Here is a 24,524-nt window from a genome sequence, read left to right on the forward strand (position 1 = left end):
GTCTTGTGACAATGAGGCATTTCAACATAACTCAATATAGTAGTATCTGTATAATAGGAATGTTTTTTTAAAGAGAGAGAGAGAGAGCGAGAGAGAGAGAGAGAGAATTTTTTTTTTAATATTTATCTTTCAGTTTTTGGCAGACACAACATTTTTGTTTGTATGTGGTGCTGAGGATCAAACCCAGGCCGCACGCATGCCAGGCGAGCGCGCTACCACTTGAGCCACATCCCCAGCCCTGTATAATAGCAATGTTGAGATCAACTAAATTAATTCTTGAAAAATATTTAAAGCTGTTTAGAACATAGGTACTTAGCAGTATTGTAATTGTGAATGTGTGAGACAGTTTTACTGGAATGAAGATGGCAGGGTTGAGTGATGGAAGAAGACACCTGACATAATAATATTACTGAGGTGCTGATTAACCCTAACCTTGACCCTGCAGCTACCTCTCACTGAATATCTTGTTTTATGAGATAATTGCTGAAGAAACTTAGTTGGAACTGATATAGCATGCAACAAAAACCATCCTAACTGGTACTTATTTGTAGACTCTTTGAGTAGAGGCATGGCACATATCTCCAGAAGCTTCCAGGGTTTCTAATGCTACTACATGTGCTTGAGAAATTAGCCATGTGTTAGAGGGTTGACAGTGCCTCACAGCCAAGGGTGGCATTTTTAGCTAATCATGCCAGGTACTATTGGATTTAAAAAGCAGTGGTCTTTCTACTTATCAGATGCTGTAATACAGTAGTGAAAGGGGATGGGGTTTGCAGTCTAAATAACTGGGCTTGAGAATCTAACATGACACTTTATTGGTGTGTAACCTGAGCAATTTACTTAGTTTATATGTGTCTATATTTATTCTTCTGTAAAATGGAAATAATCTTCATGTTCCAAAGTTTATGAGAGCATTAAATAAAATCACACATGTAGTAATATTGAGATTTTCCTACATGCTACCAGTCACTGTGCTAAAATACATGTTTTGTTTTGTTTTCTTATTTGTGGATCTACCTATACTGTGTTAGATATATCCTCAAAGTAGGATGCCATTTATGCCTGAAGATGTTTAAAATACAGAATGAAGATCTTGGCATAAGGATTTTGAACAATGGAGTGACACCAGTTACAGATGAGCCAGTGAAATGTGCTCTAGAATCAGTGTGCTTGACATCATTGTAATTTGTGAAATATTTGGAAACAGATATTTGGTTTTCAATGATGTGCTGAGAAATGAAGAATTCCTCCTCATTTGACACAAAAGTCTTAAAATGGTCTGTATGTTTTTATTGCATCAGGACACTTAGGTATTTTATTTCAATGTCCTTAAGAAGATAGCCAGCTAAAAAGCTGTGAGTTAGAACAGTTGGTCAGAAACACAGCTCTAAACAGGCTGAAGGAATGCCGGCCAAACTCAAGTCACCTTTGCTAGATGTGTGTCCAAACTGGCTCTCATTGTCAGATCCCCCAAGTACCTGCTTCATTGTGAGGGCAGGTGAGTGAGTGTGGATGCTTCCATTAGGTTGGCCAGTACTCCTTGGAGTACTAATAAAAGAGCACTGAGGTAATATTCTTCCATTTGGGCAGAACAGTACGCTTCTGTCCACATGATGAAGTCTCCTTATGCCTTATGCCAGAAAATCCAGAGTTGACATTCTATGTTTATAGTGATAAGCAGTTTTAGCAAGAATTTGGTCAAATTATATTTTCACCTCTCCACCATTACATGATTCCTGATACAATGAACTTCTTAAAATGGTCACTGTGTACTTTATAGCAAGACACAACAAATCTTCCAAAAGAAGATATTTGTTCTCTGATTAATTTATCCAACCACCCAACAAATATTTATGGGTATACATTATGTACACTGTGGTATTCATAGAGAAATCAGAGGTAAGACCCTCTGTCTCCATCCCCATGATTTTTTAACTCATCAAGAATGAGAGATATTAAATAATTTTAAAAGTAATATTTTGAATTTAGAAAGGAGAAGCACAAAGCACATGAGAACGTGAACTCCCAAGTGCATACATGGTCCTTGCGTCTGCTTCTGAAACAAGGTCTCTAGCACTCTGTCTCTGAGTCGCAGGCATCAGGAACTCTTTGGCTTGTGTGTGGAGACAGTCTGAAGAAGATGGTGCACTCAAGGAACTGGGTCCTTCTCATTATTTAGCATTTTTTAATTTCATCCATATGTAGTTCATAATTATCATCAATAAACATATTCTTCAAAACCCTCAAACTATAATATATAGTCTGAAAAAATTTACTCGGCATCCATTTTCTCAGCACCTGGGTTCTGTCATTGTTATCAATTTTTCTTTTTATCTGCTGATAACAGAATGAATCATAAGTTCTCAGAGGAGGGCTTCACATCCTATTCCATCATTTCGTAGCATATTGTACAACCAGTATGTGAGCCTGTTTCAAATTGGCATTTTGATCATTTTATTTTAACGTATTTTTTTCTTGACTTATGGTGTCTTTGGAACCCTTGTGGGCAGAATTCACAGCCAAGAGTCTATATTGACAGAGGCATATGGGAAATTTTCCAAGAATTTGGAAATGCAAATCCTCAGAGTTAGAAGGACTGAAAAAATTATCAAGACCTACTCCTTCATTTATAAATGGGAAATTGTGAGCAGATAGGAGAAATGATTTACTCCAGATATGTACCTTTAGTCTTTGCTGCTTCATCTTATTCCTGGGAGACTGCAGACTCACCACCAATGTGTGATAATTTTTATCCATATTGCTGAACTGACTAAGGCAAAACTTAAGTGGAGAAGTGGAGTGAGAGGCAAGAGCCTTGCAATGCATTGCAATATCTAACTTTTTTCCCAGGAAGTCTCTTGCCCTTTGTCCAGATCAGCATGCAATAGATTGAGTACAGAATGTAAAAATGGGAGGTTTGTACCAGGAAACACATTTCTAGGAAAAGCTCAAGAAATCACTTTATTCATGTTTTGGTTTCCTCTGGATGCACATGGTTGGAACACAATTTATGACAGAAAAAATAAAATGGTTCTGAGGATGAATGTGCCCTCTAAATCCAAGACAGTGAACCGATTATTACTTTTTCTAAAAAAACCCATTTAGTCTGACTGAGGAACCTGCTGTTTCTCTCTAACCTTCGTAAACTTGCTGTTTAAATGTAACCTAATGGAAAATTTCATTGTTTTGCATCAAAAATTTCTGTAACCTTTTGTCTAATAGGACATCAAGTCATGAAATGCTTGCATCTTCCAGAACTTGCTCTAAAATAACTTAAGCTTCTGAGGCACGGCAGCTTCCTAAATGTCCTCCCAAGTGATTTTGTCATTTTTCAGTTGAGAGGGAAAATGGGGCACCATGATGTGAAATTTGCACCAGGAGGTTTATTTTGATAGGTATTTTAAAGCAATGGTTCTCAATGCAGGCTCAACATCCAAATAATCTAGGGAACTTCTAAATAATACATATTCACTGACAGGATGATTTAATTGGTCAGGGATGAGGTGGGTCAGAACTATAATGGACCCAGCTTAGTATACCTTCTTAGCTTCCCTTGATCTCCTTTATGTTTCTGAAGGCTCTTCATGTCTATCTGACCCTGTTCTGCTGCTTCTGTCTTTGCCAGACCCTTGCTGATCCCCTCTCCACCTCTCCAAACTCCACCTTTGTGTGCTAGTCTGTGCTCAAGGTAAAACTGGAAGGACCATGGCTCTCATGGCCACATGCTGAGCTCTGGCTACTCCTAGCCATCTCTTTTTGTGTAGACTTTTTTAAAAAAATGCCAGTTCTCAAGACCTTTCTTCCTAAGAGCAGCTGTGGGTTGGATGATACAGGGAGGCATCTCACCATAAGAACTTAGTCTAAGGAGAAATGGGAGGCAGGAGGGAACTGCCTTTTCTGTGAACTGCTCCAAGGTGGGCTTCTCTTTACACATCTGGATCAAACTGATGGAGCAGTTGCTTTGCCTCTAATGACTTTCACAAAGTGCTGGCCAGTAAGATATGACTGTACAACATTGCTTTGTTTCTTTCCTTGTCATTTCCCTTATTTCCGTATCTTCTTTACCTCAGGCTTAACAAACCCAAATCAAGTTTTGGCATTTCAATCCTTGACTCAGCCTCTGCTTCCTACAGAACCTGAGCTAAACCACATTAAAAAAAAAAAAATTCCTCAGCTGGATGCGGTGGCACATGCCTGTCATCCTAGCAGCTCTGGAGGCTGAGGCAGGAGGATCACAAGTTCAAAGCCAGCCTCATCAACTTATTGAGGCACTGAGAAACCCAGTGAGACCCCCTCTCTAAATAAAATACAAAAAAATGGCTAGGGATGTGGCTTAGTGGTAAAGTGAACTTGAGTCCAATTCCTGGCACACACACACAAAAAAAATTCCTCAAGTAATTCTATGATAAAGACAGAATTGAGAAGCATCATTTCTGTTTTCCCTATTGTCACTTCCTGTCATCTATTTTAAAAACAAACACAGAATAAAATTTAAAACTTTTTATCATTTCCTTTTCTCACTATTTCCAAACCATGCCCTTCCTCAGACTCTGAGTTAAGTCCATAAGCAGTGTGCTGTGCCTCCTTTCAGAAATGCGTTTTATACAGAGACATCGTGCCCCATGGTTCTTTTATTTTTTCATGGGCATGATTATCTGTCCATATTGTCTTGTAATGACTTGTCATTTAAACGCATCTCTCAGGCAATGTCATGATATAAAGGGCTTCTTTATTCTTTTGAGTTGTCACTTAGTATTTCATAAGGTTGCTTGTAAAATTTTGACATTGAAAAAAATGCTGAATTGAGTATCTTTGAGTATACATCTTTGTGCACTTGTGAACAGAATTCTCAACAACAGATAGCTGGAATTGGAATTGTTAGATTGAAAGGCGTACTCACAATAGGTTTTGACAGATACTTCTAATGTACCCTTCAAAATGATGTCCCAGTTTATCTTTCTACCAAGAGTATATGAGAATTGCTGTTTTTTCATACCTTTTAACCAACACTGGATATTATCAGTTTTAAATAATTGTCAGTTTGAGCAAATATAATTTTTCCAATGCATCCAAAATCACTCTGTAAATTTTAAGTCTCTTTTGGCCTTGTATCTCTAATTTGGAAAATTTTATTAAACTATATTAGTTCAGGATGTGAGTCTGCCAAGTCAGACTTTCTTTATTTAAATCTCTAAGTTGCTAAGTCAGACTTTCTTTAGAACTACTAGCCTTAAGAGCCAGGTCTGATGACTTCACAGTCTCTACAACTCTGAGTCTTAGAAGATGGCAGGCTGAGCCTTCACACTTACTCCCTGAGCAGAACCAGAACTGGTTATCAGACAAGATGATGGAAAGGCTTTCTAGTATTTGGTTGCCAGAAGAAGCCCTGGTACCTGCTGGGACACTCTCCAAGTCTCCTGTGGACTCCAGCTCCCACAGCTGGTGTGAACAGAAGCAGAGTGTGTGGAGTGCTTTCCCCAAAGACAGATAGCCTCTGCCAGGATGTTTGCACCTGGGTCAGGATGTTTTTGGGGACAGCTTTGGGCACAAAAAAGAGGCTTACCAGTGTGAAGCAGTGCGGCTCCCCAGTGTAATGGAGCAGGTTATTTGTGTCCTGGGGAGTGTGGCAGAAATGAGGCTTATGACCAGATATGGCTGCAGACCCCACACTGCCCTACATCTTCACTTCCAGCATAGGTGGTTGTTTTAGTCAGCTTTTTTGCCGCTGTGATGAAATGACCTGGCAAAATCAACTGTAGAGGAGGAAAGGTTTATTTAGGGGCTCACAGTTTCAGAGGTCTCAATTCATAGATGGCCAGCTCCATTCCTTGGGGCTTAAGGTGAAGCAGAAAACCATGGTGGGAGAGTGTGGCAGGCAGCTCACATCATGATCAGGAAGCATAGAGACCCGCTCACCATATACCAAATATATACCCCAAAGCCATGTCCCCAGGGTCCCACCTCCTGCAGCCACACCCAACCAGCCTTCAGTTACCATTCAGTTAATTCCTATTAACTCAGTGAATTAACTGGGATTAATTCACTGATTGGGTTAAGGCTCTCACAACCCAATCATTTTTTTCCCTGAACCTTCTTGCATTATCTCACACATGAGCTTTTGAGGGACACCTTACATCCAAATCATAACAGTGGTCAACATTTTGTGTACCACTCTTCATGGGAGGAAGAATCTTTCATACAGGAAAGACATGGGTCCTTGCTCCTACCTCCCTGAAAGTACTGATAAAATGGCCGTTGTTATATCTAGTTGGAATTTATAATATGATTGATGAGAGGAACATCTTTGCATAAAATGACTCATAAACACTTCAAAAAGCAATGTATAATGCATTTTGTATAAGCACATTCAGCACAGAAGGAGGCAATAGGAGTGGTTAATTTAGACACAGTTCTAAGAGGCAATGTTTAGCATTTGGGAGCTCAGAAAACTGGCTTTCTTCCATGATTTCCACTTCATTTCCTCTTCTTGCTTATCTCTGGGCATCTCTGTTACAGTGGCCAGAGGTAGGAAATCAGCTGGTATCCCAGTCTGGTTCTGCTTTCCAATTTACCCTTTCAGGGAGAAAGCAGATCCTGTTCAGTGTGAGAGCTCTTAGCTTAGACTGTCTCTCTCCCCTCTTTCTGACAGTTCCTCTTGTAGCTGTGATGTAATATAATTCACCATGTTTATTGAGAATCTTTTCATCTCTGGGACTATACTAGGTGCTTAAAAAAACAGCAATGACAGCATTGTAATCTCTGCTAACAATCTATGAAAAGAAAGAAACAAAAAAAAACTAGCTATAAATAGTGCAATGAATGCTACAGGGAGATTTAAATAAAGAAGTGGTAGAGATATGTAGGAGGGGGCTATTCATGTTGAGTTTAAGAATCTAATGGGACATCTTGTATAGAGATCACTAGAAAATCATTGGATAAATAGTCTAGGAATTAGAAAGACAGACTGAGATGATGTTGGAAATTTGAGATTTAACATATGATTTCTGCTTGAAACTTCAGAATGAGATCTCTCGGGGAGAGAGGGATGGGTGAAGAATAATTGCATGGGGAACAGTTTTAAAGAGTGAACAGAAGGAATACCAGTGAGCTGGGGGTGTAGCTCAGTGGTAGAACACTTGCCTAGTATGCACAAGACTATGGGTTTGATCCTTAGAACTGAAAAAAGAAAGAAAAGAAAAGAAAAAAAAAACAAGAAGAGAAAGAAGAAGCAACACCTGTGAAAAAAATGATGAGGGTCAGCCTTATCAAAATTCTATAATCAGGAACTTTTGTGTTCACTTAAATAGAGGAAAAATGAACAAATTAACTTTCCCACCTTAAACAACAACATTGAAATACAGCAAAAACAGAAAATTGAAACTATTTTTTAAGATATTGGGTATCAGTCAACAAAGGACATTGATCCATGTAGAATGGAAAACAAATGAGGTGAGTCTTGAGAAAGATGGCAGCCCAGAGGAAGGAGCCCTAGCAGTGTCCTCTGGACTTGATACACCACATAGATGAAGTGGAAAGTCTGGGAGACAAGGCATCTAAGGTGTACAGGACAGAACACTAGTGGGAGAGGACTATGCAGAAACAACTGTGCTGATGAAAGCAGGTGCCCCTTGAGTAGTCAGAGGAATGCTAGTCAAAGCATGCATGTAAGTAAATTATCTAAACTATTCCTAAGCGAGGAATCATCTGAAACTAATAAAGGGACACCCCCTGCGGCTCATCTATCTAGGGCCGGGATTAGTATCAGAACCACCAGACAGAATAGAAAACCTCATAGTTAAGTGGATGTGAGGGGAAGTAGTCAGAAGCAAATCAATAGACATAATATCACACTGAACTATAAACTGCCCTCTTGCTACTGCCCTGATGGTCTCTCATAAGTTTGATGTGTTATGTTTCCATTTTTGTTTCTTTCTAGAACTTTTAAAATTTCTCTTTTTATTTCTTCAATGACCCATGGTTCATTTAGAAATATGATGTTAAGCCTTCATGAATTTGAATGCTTTCTGAAGTTTCTTCTGTTGTTAGTTTCTAGTTTTATTTCACTGTGGTCAGAAACATGTGATATGATTTTGATTTTTTAAAATATGTTGAGACTTCTTTTGTGACCCTAATATATGGTTTATTTTAGAGAATTTTCTATGTGCTAAAGAAAAGAATGTGTGTTCTTTAGCTGATGGATGCATTATTCTGAAAATGTCTGTTGAGTCTATCTGATCCACAGTATAATATAACTCTGATGTTTATTCGTTGTTTTGGGTCTGGATGACCTGTCTACTTATTAAACTGGGGTGTTAAAGTCTCCCATTACAATTGTATTGGAGCTCTTCCTCTCCCATCACTTATAATAATGTTTCTTTTATAAAATTGAGTGCTCTGGTATTGGGTAGATATATATTTGTAATTGTTATGTCTTCTGCTTGAATTGATCCCTTGATCATTATATAGTAATATTCTTTGTCTCTTTTAATAGTACTTCTATAATTCTATTTTGTCTGATTTAAGAGTAGCTACTCCTGCTTGATTTTTGTTTCCATTTGTTATATATATATATATATGAACATTCTTTCACTTTTAGTCTGTGTCTTCACGATTGAAGAGAGTTTCTTTTGGGTAGCATATCGTTGGATCTGATTTTTATATCTATTCAGCCCATCTGTGTCTTTAATTAGGAATTTAATCTTCTTATATTTAAGGTTATTATAGATTTGTAAGGACTGGATATTATCATTTTAATAAATTTGTTCTATTTGTTTTGAATATCATTTGTTCTATTCTTCCTCTCTTATTGTTTGTCTTTATGGCTTGGAGGATTATATTAATAAGTTTTGATTCTTTTCTATTTTTCTTACATATGTCTCCTTTAACAGTGGGCTTTGTGCTACAATATGTTTTCATATTACATATGATGCTTATCTTTCTTTTGCTTCTAAATGTAGGACTCATAAGCATATTTTCCTGTGTGTATGTGTGTGTTGCTGGAGAACAAAGCCAGGACCTTGTACATACATTTTATTTTACACTTTTTTTATTGGGACATTATAGTTAAACATATTGATGGGATTTCTTTTTACACATTCATATATGCATACAATATAACAATATAATTTGGACAGTACAACTTCTCAGAAGTCCCCCAACCCTCCTCTTCTCATCCCCTGGTCCCTTTCCTGTATTCTGCTGATCTACCTTTGATTTTTCATTAGATCCCTTGCCAATTTTCTTTTCCTTTTTCATCTCTAGCTTCCACATATGAAAGAAAACATGTAACCCTTGATCTTTGAGTTTGGTTCATTTTACTTAACATAAAGGCCTTGAGTTTCATCCATTTTCCTTCAAATTACATAATTTAATTTTTCTTTATGGCTGAATAAAATTCCATTGTGTATATATACCACATTTTCTTTATCCATTCCTCTGTTGGTAGACACCTAGGCCGGTTCCATAGTTTGGCTATAGTGAATTGTGCTCTATAAACATGAGTATGCATGTATCACTGTAGTATGATGACTTTAATTCTTTAGGGTAAATATTAAAGAGTGGTATAGATGGGTCATATGATAATTCCATGCCTAGTCTTTTGAGGAAGTGCCTACAAATTTCCATAGTGGTTGTACTAATTTACAATCCTACCAACAGTATAAAAGTGTTTTTTTTTCTCTATGTACTCTCCAGCATTTATTATTTATATTCTTGATGACTGCCATTCTGACTGGTGGGAAAGATGAAATAGTATAGTTTTAATTTTCATTTCACTAACTGCCAATGATATTGAACATTTTTTGTATATTTATTAGCCATGTGTATCTCTTCTTTTGAAAAGTATCTGCTTAATTCGTTTACCAGTTCTTTCTTCTTCTTTTTTTTTTTTTTTTGGTGTTGAGGTTTTTGAGTTCCTTTATATATTATAGATATTCTTATATTAATTCTTTGTCAGAAGAGTGAATGGTAAAGACTTTCTCCTATTCAGTAGGTTATTTCTTTACATTTTTAATTGTTTCCTTTGCTGTGAGAAGCTTTTTAATTTGATGCCATCTCATTTATTAACTCTTGGTATTATTTTCTGAGCTTTAGAGATCCTATTGGGAAAGTCTTTGCCTGTACCTATATGCTGGAGTGTTGACTTCTTGTTTTCTTCTAGGAATTGAATAGTTATGGTCTAATTCCTGGGTCTTTGATTCATTTTGAGTTGATTTTTGTGCAAGGTAATCAATAAGGATCTAGTCTCATTCACCTATCTACATATGGATAAGCAGTTTTCCCAGCACTATTGATAAAGAGGTTGTCTTTTCTCCAAAGTAAGTTTTTGGCACCTTTATCAAGGATCAGGTGACTGTAGCTGTGTGGATTTGTTTCTATGTCTTCTATTCTGTACCATTGGTTTATGTGTCTATTTTTAGGCCAGTACCATGCAGTTTTTGTTACTATACCTCTGTAGTATAATTTGAAGTCATGGGATGTGATGCCTTTAGCATTGTTTTTTTAGCTTAGAATTGCTTTGGTTATTCTGGGTCTTTTTTTCTTTCAAATGAGTTTTAGGACTTTTTTTTTTTCTAGTTCTGTGTTGGTAAGGATATGGAGGAAATAGAACTCTAACACACTCCTACTGGGAATGTAGAATGGTACAATTGCTTTAGAAAACCATTTGACATATTCTTTAAAATTTATGTATAAGCGTAAAATACTATCCAGCTGTTATGGTTTAGCTATGAGGTGTCCTTCAAAAGCTCATGTGTGAAACAATTCAAAATTTTTCAGAGGGGAAATGATTGAATTATGAGAACTGTAGCCTGATCAGTGGACTAATCCACTTATATGGATTAACTAGGTGGAAACTGTAGGCAGATAGGGAAGTAGTTCACTGGGGGCATGGTTTTGGAGTTTATATTTTGTCTTTGGTGAGCACACAGAGAGAGCACTAGCTCACTCACTCTCTCTCTCTCTTTCTCTCTTTCTCCTTCCTGGTTGCCATGTCCTGAGCTGCTTTCCTCTGCCAAACTCTTCCATCATGATATTTGGCCTAACCTCAGGGCTCAGGGCTCAGGGCTCAGGGCCCAGAGGTATGCAGTTAGCCATTTATGGACTGAAACCTCTGAAATTGTGAGCCAAAATAAAATTTTCCTACTTTTAAGTTGTTCTTGTTAGGTCTTTTGGTCACAGCAATGCAAAGCTGACTAAAACACCAACCATTCTGTTCCTTTCATGTAAGAGAAAAGATAATACATATCACATGTAGGTTTGGGGAGGAACATTCATAGCAGCTTTATTTGTCATGTTCCCGAACTACAAACAACCCAAGTTCAACAGTTGAACAGATAAACAGTTTGTGGTATATGCATACAATGGAGTATTTAACAATAAATATGAATAAACTATTGACACAGATGATAATATTGATGAATTTCAGAATAATTATATTGAATGAAAGAAGAAAAAGCTAGACTAAAAAAATCTGCTTCCTATCGCTATAGATTAGTTTGCATTTTCAGCTTTATATAAGTAGAAACAACTGCTTCCTATCACTATAGATTAGTTTGCATAAGTATTCTACTTATATAAAGCTGAAAATGCAAACTAATCTATAGCGATAGGAAGCAGATTGATATTTGTTTGGGAGGAGGGTAAGTTAGGGGGGCAAGAAGACAGAATGACAATTGGGCATGGAGAAATATTTGGGGGCGATGGATAAGTTTATTATTTTAATTATGGGAATAGTTTAATGAATGTCTACACACATTGAACTTATTTAATTTGTAGTTTATTAATAATACATAGTATATTGTACATCAAATCTTAGAAACCATAGTTGATTTTCTGGATTTCCATATAAATGGCCCAGGTAGAATTTTGGATGAAGAGGTCTTTAGGGTACATTGCATTTTATATGCCCCACTGTTTGACAGCCAGTAAAACAACCCATCCCTTTGACTGTGATATCTGACATGCCTTCAAAAGATAATAGAGCCAGAATTCCAGTTTAGAAAGTCTTATAATAAATACCCAGGGATAATTTGTGGTTTCCGATGTATCTGCCATATGGGGCGTACCTCCTTTCAGCGTATAGGTGACATAACTTGAGATGGTATAAAATTGTGAGCAAGGAACTGCAAAGGGAGTCTTACCTTTGCTATTAATAAGCTATGTGACTTCAGGTAAGTCTCTTTACATCCTTTCTTTGGATTTAAAATAAAAATTCTTTCAGGCTCCAAGATAAAGCATGCCCCTACACATACCCCACCATCATCCACAGGCCTTTAACACCACTTCCAGCATATTGAACAATGATGTCACCAGTTCTCCTTCAATGACATGCCCCACAGTTAGGTGGGCTCACTGACTATGACAGCCACGTCCCTGGGTATTGCAGTGCATATCACAGGCTCTGGGGTGTCCTGCAGAGAAACAGTGGATTTAATTTTGTTAGTGCTGTCTTCCCAAGTTTTGACCACAGAATCCTATGTTTCACTGAACACTTAATAAACCTCTCATGATTGGGGAAATGCTGATGTCACAGGTTGTCTTCTGGAGAGCAGGAATTAATGGGAGGAGGGTGCTCCTGGAGGGCTGCTGGCATGCTGACCCTCTGACACCAAGAAATGAAGAAGTTGAAAGGGATGTGCATGAGAATGACCAGAGATGTGGAGAGGAATAGCTGAAGGGTGACAGAAATGAGTAAACATTTTGGAGTAGGTTATAGGGAAGTGGTAGGGCAAGTGATTTCCTTTGGGATGAATATTCTGAGGTCTTCAGAGTGGGCTTTTATTCCCTAATTCCCCCAGCTCCATGTGTTGCTACTACAAAGCAAGCTTCTGCACATCCATCAGCCTGCACATTCTACTTGGCTTTCAGTCTCTCTAATTGGATTATTAGCAGATGGGAGCTTTTCTACTGCCTTGGCTCAAGGTCTCCTGTTGTGTACAGAAGAAAGGTGTTTGGTGGGAGGGAGATCCCATTGGTACAGCTTATCTGAAACTACTCTTCCCCACCTCTCAGAGACCTTTCAGGTCCAGTACTTCAGATACTTGAGATAGCTCAGGTCACACATCCCTCTAACATAGATAACTTTTACTAATGAAACTAGCTTTGTTTTCTTTTGTATGCAGATTTATAAATATTCAAAAAGATCAAATACTACATAACATTTGAGGAAAAAAGTGAAGAGAACTGATTTCTGCCTGTGATAACCACTATTCATTTTGGTAACCCATCTTCCTCTTTATCATGCTGTCATTTTATCTGTGCATCCACATCTTTACCAAGGATCATTACATGTGGAAGGCACAATAGTGGGTCCTCAAAGAGGTCTACTTTTGAATCCCCAGAACCTGTGGTTACGTTCCATCACATGGCAGAAGAACATTAAGGTGACCAATGGAGTTAAGGGTGATGACAAGCTGTCCCTAAAGTGGGACATTCTAGGTCATCCAGGTGGGCACCGTGAAGTCACAGTCATCCTTAAATGTGGAAGAGGGAGGAAAAATTTTCAGTGTTAGTGTAATGCAGCGTAAAAGAAGTCAAGTAGTCATTGCTGGCTTTAAAGATGGACAGTGACCATGCAACGAGGAACATGGGCACCCTCTAGATGCTGGAAAAGCCTTGAAAAAGGAATGTACACTGTAGACACTGTCATCATCAAGAGCATCCCCTCGAGCTGGTCTTCTACTTTCCTTTCCTTGCCTCCACTTCCCACCCACATAAATAATTTTAACAATCTGGTATGTCTCCTTTCATGCATTTTCGTGTTTTTGCAGTAGTATAAACATGCAGGTACACGCAAATACACATATATTCATAGAGATAGAGTATTTTTTAATTGTTACGCTGAAATGGAAGCTCAATTCCGATTTTTACCTTGCTTGACATTTTCAGATTGCATTTTTTTACTACATAAGTCTTCAGGTGACACAATTGGGGTATGTATGTGTGCCCTACAGTATTTTTCCCCCTGTGGCCTGAGTAGAGTTCAGGATGAAGTTGACTCCATTTGCCAAAAATGAGGGGTGAACAGGGCCTGCACTGTGGATGGCAGTATTTGAGCTCTGGGGTTCAGCTTTGAATGTCTGTGTGTGTGCGATCCACTTCAGGACTGTTCAGCTGCATGAATCACAATACATGCCTTTTATTTATTTATTTTGGGCCATTTAAAATTATAATTTTTTGTACCTTGGTAATCTATTGTCCTGACCAAGATATAAATTCTAAAAGTCTGTTCCTCTTTGGTGGCAATACTATTATACTATTAAAAGGTCTCAGGGGTTAGATGGCTTAATAGTTCCTTCCCCTACATCACTCTACTTCAAACCCTAGTCATTATTTTAGTCAAAAAAGCTCAATTCAAACAACATGTATTAGGGGAAAAAAGAGATTTATTAGTTCATGCCACCAGCAAGTAGAAACCAGGAATCCACAGAAGTCCAGTCAGCTTGTTCTCTTTCCATTTTCAATGAATTGGCACTGGGGCCAGAGACAGTGCTTGACTCCTGTTGCAGTAATAAGGAGCCTTCTTAATTCCAACTTTAGTTTGAAAAATGGCAGTAAAAGGGTTCTGGTTGGCTGGGGTGGAAGATGTGCTTGACTTGGATTTCACCCTATGGACAGATGATGCTGAGCTCTGATTTGTCCAGTGTGGGTCATGGACACATCTCCATGGCTATGGGTGGGATCAGTCTCTTCACAGATAAAGGAGGTAGAATAGACATTTCCACCAAAGACTATCATGATCACATTACAGGAGATTGACAGGTAAAAGGAGATTGAATGAGTAAGTCAGCAAACTCTTAAGAATATCAGATTCGGTCCTTTGGATTTTGGAATTTTCTTGCTAAATATGAACGAAATTGGGACAAAATGAGGTACAGTCAGCCCTCTGTATCCGTGTGTTCTGCCTCCATGCATTTAACCCCTGCAAGCCAAAAATATTTAAAAAGGAATTAAGTCCATACTGAACATGGACAGACTTTACCTCTTGTCATTATTCCCTCAACAAAACAGTATAACACGTATCTACATAGTATTTACTTTAAAATTTTTTTAATTTCTTTTAATTAGTTATACATGACAGTAGAATGCATTTATGCACTTTGATATATCATACATAGATGGGATATAATTTCTCATTTTTCTGAGTGTACATGTTGCAGAATCATATTAGTTATGTAGTCACATATATACATACAGTAATAATGTCTGTTTCATTCTACTATCTTGCCTATCCACATAGCATTTACTTTTTATTAAGTATTAGAAGTAATCTAGAGATTATTTAAAGTATATGGGAGGATGTACATAGGTTATATGCAAATAGTGTACCATTTTACATAAGGGACTTAGGCATCTGTGGATTTTGGTGTCCCCAAGGGTGGAGGTGGGGTTCTGGTATCAATCCCATGAAGATACAGAGGGGATGCTGTATTTATGATGCATCAATAACTGAGAATAACCAACTACAGATAAGTCATTTAAAAAGCATGATTTGTCTTAGATATTTAACTCCTGGAAAGGAAAACTGAGGCCACAGGCTGATACTGAAGACCCCTCTGACCTGTGAAATACGCTCTAATAGGCTGGCAATTTCCAGAGGTCATAGCCTCACCTGAAGACAAAAACACAACACTTCCCAGATGCTTATGTTGCAGAGCTGTCCTAGGAGAATGTCTCTGGCTGTTGTTTTCTGTCCTTCCCTGCTAGACAAGTCCTAGTCCTCCCTCTGACAGCAGGGCTAGATGGCATTTTGAGTCAAGCTGTCTCTTGGAAGCAGAAACCATGAGGGCTGGGTTGGGATGGTGGGACAACTGGCATTCAGCTGAGTGGGAGGAAATGGAACAGCTCACCAGCTGCCGAAGAGAGTGTTTGCAAAGTATGTGAGAGATGGGATAAAAAGTGTGCATGTGTGTAGTCTGGATATGTTCTTTTAACATCCACCTTATTTATTACAAATACTTTGCTCTTTATGACAGACTCTTCTGCCTTCTGAATGTTTCAAACATATCAGGAGTTATACTGTTTTCCTTAAGTTCCATCTAAGCTTGGAAAAGAAACAAATGACTCTTAGGTTCCCTTCCTCTATGTGGCATTTGAACCTGTCGATGCTGCATACCTTCTGTCTGTGGGGGAATGGGCATCTCACCTTCATTTATGTCTCTTATGTGGGCAATTGAAGCTGTATTGTGTTTGGTTTGGGGGAATTCCCCAGCCCAGGTTCACTTTGATTTTCTTCAGCTGCCAGGCTACCAGCCATAATGGTAAAGCAACACTGTTCACTGTGTTTCTGGCATGTGCTGGCCATTTTAAATCAGAAACATAGTCGAGTGACGAAGGGCATGGACTTCAAATATTGGCCCTTCTGGCTCCTTACTCAGATGTATGTCTCAAATGCTCTCTGTTTCCCATTTTTCACCTGGAAAGTGAGGCTAAGAAAGTAGAAATGTTTGGAGCAGTCAATGAGATAATAGGTGGAAAGAGCTTAGAACAGTAACTAGCATGTAACAAATGCTCAACAAACAGTTTTTTGTTTTAGTTTTTGTTTCTGTTTGAGTACTGGGGATTAAACCCAGGAGCACTCTACCATTGAGCCACATGGTTTTCACTTTGACACAGGTGTCACTAAGTTGCCCAGGCTAAACTACTGCCTCACCCTTCTGAGTAGCTGAAGTAGGCATGCTCCACTGCTCCAATAACAAATATTAGTTATTAATATGAATCCTTATATTCTCATAAAAATGAGGTTTATTATCTGCATTTTAGAATCAAAGTTTGTCATAGGAACCAAAATAATAACTGATCTGAATCCCACAAAATCCAAGGGATAGAGCCAGATCCATACTCTGCCTCATGTGACAAACCTGCAGTGACAAAACTGTGTTCATGGCATTGGGGAAGGCAAATTTCTAGCTGTAAGACTGAGAAAATTATGTAATGCCTCAAACCCCATCATCTCACCTATGTGGAGTGGACAATACTGCTCTTACATAACAGTTGTCATGATGTGCAAATGAGGTAAAATAGTGGAAGTGGTAAATATTCATTACTTTTCAGGCTCCTTTCCTACTTTTTATTCAAAATAAATTAAAACATGATGGAAGTGGTGATTTATTACCTGAGAATATGTTCTCAAATCATAAATAAGTCCTTGGTTTGTTCCATGCTACCTATCTCCTGCATTCCCACTCTCCTTGGGATGATGGAGATTCACTGCTGATGAGTCAGCATTTTCTGACCCAAACAGGCTCTTTCCTCCCTGGAAGGGCATGAGACACGTGTGTAGCAGTAGGTGGTATGGGGCAGTGATGAGAGTTGGACAGGAAACCAAAACACAGGAGCCCCAGCCTGGCCCTTCCATCACCTACTGTGTATATGACCTTGTCAGTCACTGAAAGTCATTCAGATCTCATTTTCTCAGTATAAAATGTAGGAAGCAATGTGTCCTCTGATGTCCTCAAATAATTACTATGAAAAACACATGAAAGAATAAGGCTGAAATACAATCAAAATGAGTAATACGCTACACAAACCCGGGTTTTCTGACTGCTATCAGACTCAACTTTATCGCTCTTCTTATGAACTTCAGACCATCCTTACTTTCCTCCCCAGGACTTTATAATCATTTGGGTCCCGACTGCAGGTGGGCTGTCAAGACAAGGACATTTGGACATCTCCAAGGGCTTGGACCACTGCCACTTGGAAGCCCCCCTCCAGTCCCTAGGAAAGCACATAGAGGAGTTGTGAGCTGCTGGTATGAAATAGAAGCAGCAGAGACTCTATGCCACCTGGTTATGGAGTTTACAATCACCAGGAAGAGGAGATGGGGAAATGAGAAATGTGGAACTTCATAACAAGGGCTTGTTACTCACAGGCTCCACAGGGCTGGACTTGGCATCTGCAGCCACAGGTCAAATCTTAGCTCTAGGACCTCAGCAAGTCACATCTTTGAACTTATATTTCCTGCTCTGTGTAACTGGAACATCACCTATGCTCTGCCTTATTGAAAGATTCAGCATGAGGATAAGATGCTTGCTGAAGAGTTTTTAAAACTGTGTACCATTATATAAACTGTATGGCACCCCAAACGGGCAGTCATTGTATGAATATTTTATGTGAACAATAAAGCCTCTTCACACCCTGAAAGCTCTCATGATCCTACCCAACTCCCAGCTCTTGTCCATTTTCATCACCTCCAGCTCATACATGGCACATGAGAGCTCTAGGTACAATGGTTTTGAGTGGGTAGCCAAAGGCAAGTTAGACTGACCTGGTGGCTCATATTCTCAGAGCATCAGATCCTCAGCCAGGGTCAATCAGGGGTGAACAAAGCAAGGAATACGTAGAATAGTAGCAGCCTATTTCCCAGTCTCCAGAGAAGGATTTCTGCACAGGGATCGTAGTCAAAATATTTAACAATCTGGAGGGATGGTGCCATCTTGGACCCAGAAAGCTTCTGCAGTCTCAAGTAATGTTTTTGTTGTTTCAGGGGAAGTGGAGGTCTTGATCACAAGGGTCAGACAAAGCACCTAGTGTGATGGTGGGGCACTGGGGCTGTTAGTAATGGGCATTAACTAACCAGTTTGCAAATATTTCAGTATTTTTAGTTTATTAGTATTTCAGTACTAGGTTAGCTAAGACCATCATTTGAGCATCCAATTTGCTAATCTCCAAGATCTTCTCTTCAAAGAGTCAGCAAGTGCCTGAAGCTCCTCCTTCTGTTTCCTCTCCTTGATCACTATCCCCTTTTCCTCTTTCAGCCTTCAACCTCCTTTTCCTCTTACTTGCTAGAAAAAAGGGCATATATAATATTTTTTTTTCACACGTATTCAGAGTCCTGGTCAAATTCCCATTCTTTCTCTTCTTAGTCATTATATTAAAACAATTTAATTCTCTCTTCAGCCTTAAAACAAAATGAAACAAAAGGCCTGTTTATCATTCAACCACTGGGTTAAGTAAACAATGGACTCAAACAGGAATAAGGCCCATACTTTTCTCTCCCAGACTTCCTTTTAGGGCAAGGCTCAAAGGTTTTCTTTCTGGAGAGGTCTTTGTTGCTGCCACAGAGAATAATAGGGACCCAAAGAAATGATTAATTAGGTCCTGGGTCAAGGCCAGGATGCAATAAAGAACTTTGGTAGAAAAAAAATTCAAATACATTTACATGAAAAAAAAAAGTTGAATGCAAAACAGTTTTGTAATATAAGCAGTGCTGCTGGGGTGTTTTCAAAATGAGAAAAGCTGACTTGAGATCTAAAAAGGCCGTGTAACCAAACTCCAGAGAGTAGAATCCTGGAGTCAGTCATCCCAGTCCCTGCACCATCACTTACTGGCTGTGTGAAATTAGGCAAGTAACTGAATATTTCCCTTCCACAGTTTTCTCATCTATAAAATGTGAAAGAGGAAAGAGTCCCGACTCAGAGTTGTCATAAAGATTAAACGATATTTCACTAAAGGGCGCTCAGGGTGTGGCTTGGCATGTAGGCATCATGTGACACCCGCTCCATTTCTATGTGTTTTAATTTCTCACTGGGATGGAGAAAATGCTATATGTTCATTGACACCATGCTTTCTTCTTCTGTTGGACATACAGGTAGACTTAATAGACAACCTTCCTTGCAGTTTAGTCCAAAAACATGACAGAGTTCTGCCCATGAAATATGAGCAGAATTGGCATGACCCCTGCAGGCTGAAGTGGTTAAGGCAGAGCACTTTCTCTGTCCTTCTCAGTGATCCCAAACCTTGGGCACCTTTGAGGAAGGGGCTGGGCCACTGAATGTCTGTGTGGAGCAAAGCCGCTCTCTCCACTGCATTCTCTTCTGAACTGTGACATAAGCAACAAATAAACCTCATTTGGGTTTTCTGCTGAGATTTTGGGGCTTGTTTGTTATAGCAGTTAATATACCCTGACACAAAGTGTTTGCTTAAAGGTCATGTAAGAAGTAACCAGGGCTTTGTTATTCCTTTTTGTTTCCCAAAGAATGGACAACAGCTTTAAGGAAATACAGGGATCCATTTAATAGGCATTGGCTAGGATTTGACTCTGGCTCTCCCTAGACAGCATGACACATTAGCAAACACATGGGACTTGGAATCAGATAACCTGAGTATGGTTCTTGGCTCTGCCACTCTCCAATTGTGTAACCTTGGAAAAATTTCTTAACCTCTTAATGTTTCCTCATATTAAAAGTTAGGAAAATACAAAATTTAAAGTTCATTTGCCCTTGGCTAGGAATTGTACTTTAAGGAATTCATTCTATAGAAGAAGTATTCCCATGTGCCCAACAATATATGTAAAAATCAAATTGTTGTAGTATTGTGTGTAATGGCCTAAAGTCAGGTTCATCAATGAGGGGAAAGCTAAATAATTTATGGAGCATCCAGACTTTAGAGTGCCTGAAAATTTTTTAAAAAGAATGAGATACACCATATGTAATGATGTGGGGAGAAATATACAATAGATTATCAAATGCAATAGTAACATGCATGATAAAAATAGAACAACTCCATGGAGAATATCATGCTAAGTTAAATAAACCAATCCCACAAAACCAAAGATCTAATGTTTTCTCTAATATGCGGATGCTAATTCACAATAAGCTGGGGGGCACTAGGGAAGAATAGTGTTACCTTAGATTAGATAGAAGGAAGTGATAAGAGGGAAGTGGAGGGGATGTGGGGATAGGAATGATAGTAGAATGAAACAGACATTATTACTGTATGTATATATGTGACTACATAATTAATATGATTTTGTAACATATACACTCAGAAAAATGAGAAATTATATCCCATCTATGTGTGATATATCAAGGTGCATAAATGCATTCTTCTGTCCTGTGTAACTAATTAAAACAAATAAAAAAATTTAAAAAATGGAACAATTCCATTTATGTTCTTAAAACATAAATGTGTATAAATATGGAAGTATAATAGAAGTGTACTACCACAAAGAAAAAGCTCTAAGAACACTAGTGGCATACTTACAAAGATGTAGTATACAAATTTGTACTTTGAGATGTTCTGGTAGATACTTATGAGATGGGGAGAATTACCGAATAATAAAATAATAAAATAAAAATGGAGTTTTACTTTTACTCTAATACTTCTATTTTTCTACTATGACACTTTATGTCTTTTACAATAAAAGAGAAAATAGTGATTGAAATGGTAAATACCTCACACAAGTTGTTGAAAAGTTAAGTTGAGATGATATTTATGAATATCTGGAGCACTTTGTAGTCCTGGAGAAAAACAAGTTATTTTTGAGTTTTTTAAAAAAAATTCTTCTTGAGAATACAAACCTACTCTGGTTAGAATTTTAAACAATTTGTTAGATAACTATGAACCCTGTTCAAGTAGTCATCTGATTCTCTCTGCTGCCTTCTGCCAATCCACTGTCATGTGCCCTATGCTAGGTGACCTTGTTTCCTGCTTCCACTGTGTCTGTCCTAGTTTGTGCCTCTTAAATATTTTCTTCTAAAGAAGCCATATCTTATCCATCAAAGCCTGACCTCCAAGTCTTTGAAAAATCATCCATAATATTCTTCCAACCCGAACTAACTCCTCTAGTCATTTTATTTTACTTTTTCCTTTTTGTTGATGCATTATAATTATATGTAACAGTGGGATTCATCATTATATATTTGTACATGCATGAAATATAATTCTGGCCATTTTATTCACATATTACTGAGGTCATTCTGACTAAAATATGAAACCAGCAAAGTGGTGTCAGAATTCTAGAGTTCTAGGCTCTTGAGATCCTTAAGATTCAGAAGATGAGTCCACATATGAACTCTCCGCTTTTTGAAGATTTGATTGGGAACTTGGGGAAGGCATCAAAAAGAGTAGATTGTTCTGGTCCTGGCTGCCTGGGGATTAATTTTAAAGGCTTATTCCCTCATGTGTTTTGGCTGATGCTGGCTATGAGCCAGAGGCCTCCTTTCCTCTCCCCATTGCCTCATAAGGGTCTGCACTTGATTGGGCTTCCTCACAGCATGGTGGCCAGGCTCCATCATAGTATCTAAAGGGGGATATCCGTTGAGATAACCCTCAGAGGTCATGCAGTTGCTTCCACTGCATTGCGCTCATCACATTAGCCACAAAACTTTGCCCAGTTTCAAGGTGGGGGGACAAATCAATTCCACCTCTTGATGAGGACACACAAGGTGCTGGAAGAGCCCATGGGACCAAAAATATTGCTGGAACCATTTTTGAAAAGTATAACCTAAGTCTTAAGGCTCTGAAATTCCTAGGATGAAAGAGATCATCACATTCTTGCAACTTCTGGACTGATTGCTGATTGAGGTGATTCTGGGTCTTTGGGGGTTGATGGCTTTTATTTATGATCTATGCTGAGGGCTGAGTGTGGTCCTGGTGTTTTGGATTTCTCTCAATTATTTTTCTCTGGCTAGTGAAGACCTACAGCAAAGTATCTGCTCACATGCTCCCTTCCTTGCTCTAGGCTGTAAACCTTCCAAAATAAATTTCCTCCCTTAATAAAAGATCAACTGAGTACATATTCTATATTTTTGAAAAACGTGCATGTGATCCCCACATTACAACATTTGGATCCCCTGGTCCTACCATATTGATGATGTGGACCCATATGCTTCCTTAGGAATTCATTCAGGGAAGGAGCTCAGACTGGGAACCTGGATAAGTACTCCAATTTAAAAAAGGAGTCTTTCTCCTGCAAGAGAGCAATGTCCATCTCTGCCCAGAATCATTCTGCATAAAGACTTTAAAATGGTGATGCTGAGATGCTATTTTTCTCTGCCATGAGAATAAAGAGTTCCATTCTAGGGACCAGATGATATGTCTTACTCTCTGATTCTCAAGCTACTGAAGATTGGAGTGGAGTTGAATAAGATATGTTGCTCCTTCTTGTTTTTAAATTGACCTCATATGGTTCTTACCCTATCTTTAGGAAATTCAGGAAATTTCAAGGTACAATTGACCCTTGAACAATGTGGAGGTTAGGGATGCTGGACACACACACACACACACACACACAGAGTCAAAATCTGAGTGTAACTTTTGACATCCCCAACACTTAACTACTAATAACTTACTGGAAGCCTTACAACAACATAAAAGGTCTATTAACATGTAGTTTTATGTTATCTGCATTATATGATGAAAATGAGAGAATTATATGAAAGATACTTTTTACTCCAATACCAGACTTACTAGAGAGATGAACTGTTCACCCTGCCATGATTAGCATCACACAGAGTTTTAAGTGGATGCTTGCAACACTTGAGCTCACCTCAATAGCAACAGGAGATGGCTTCAAAATTATCACAGTAGTATATAGTATGTACTACAGTTAATTTTATGCAGCTATAATTTAATACTGTGTTTATTTATATTTCTGTACACTACAAATGGTACCATGCACAGTCTATAAGTATTTATGTGTGAGTTTTGATAAATTTTGACTTTTTATAATACATTTGTGTATATTTTATTTATATCATCAACATATTTTATGCAACATACTTTTTTCTTAGTTTTTTTTCTTTCTAGGTTAGACAATACATATGCAAGTTTTTTCAAATTGTCACAAATCTTAAAAAAAATCATAGATGTGGACCCACATGGTTCAAACCCATGTTTTTCAAGGGCCAATTGTAGTCTTGATGATAGTGGTGATGGTGGTGGTGAACTGAGATGGGAAGTAGACTCCCCTTCTTAGAGTTGTGTATTTTTATAATCATTCAGGCTGCTATGACCAATTCCATATGATAGTGGCATAAGAAGCAAACATTATTTTTCACAGTCTGGAGGCTGGAAAATGCAAGATCATGGTGCCAGCAGTCCCAGTGTCTGGTGAGGGCTCTTTTCTTGGTTGAAACACAGCTGTCTTGAGCAGATAACATAGGGCAAAGCAGCCACCTCTCTGCTGTCTCTTCTTATAAGGACAATAATCCCATTCATGAGGTCTCTACCTTATCAATTAAGTCCCTTCCACAGACCCCAGATGTAAACACCCCAGGGCTTAGGATTCTAACATAGACAAATTGGGAGGACATAGTAAGTCTAAAACATAAGTGTTGCCCAGAATACTGGGCTGTGGCCCACTGTCTTCAGCCCTTTGTTTCTGCCACTAAGATGCTCATGTCCAGGCTGAAGTATCAACATCTACCTAGAGGAAGTGCATCTCAAGAAAAGGACATGTGTGCAAGGGAGCTTCCACTCAGAGATTCGACACTCTCACTTCCAACCTCTTCTGTTACTTTATTTTTTTTTTCACAAGATTATAAAAATATGTACTTATTTTTTTTTTAATCAGGGACCATTGTTCTTTTTTTTTTTAATTTTTTATTGTGGATTGTTCAAAACATTACAAATTTCTTGACATATCATATTCCACACTTTGATTCAAGTGGGTTATGAACTCCCACCTTCACCCCATATACAGATTGCAGAATCACATCAGTTACACATCCATTGATTTACATATTGCCATACTAGTGTCTGTTGTGCTCCGCTGCCTTTCCCATCCTCCACCCTCCCCCCTC

Source organism: Marmota marmota, unplaced genomic scaffold, assembly GCF_001458135.2.
Source record: "Marmota marmota marmota unplaced genomic scaffold, marMar, whole genome shotgun sequence".
In the NCBI taxonomy this organism is placed as follows: domain Eukaryota; kingdom Metazoa; phylum Chordata; class Mammalia; order Rodentia; family Sciuridae; genus Marmota; species Marmota marmota.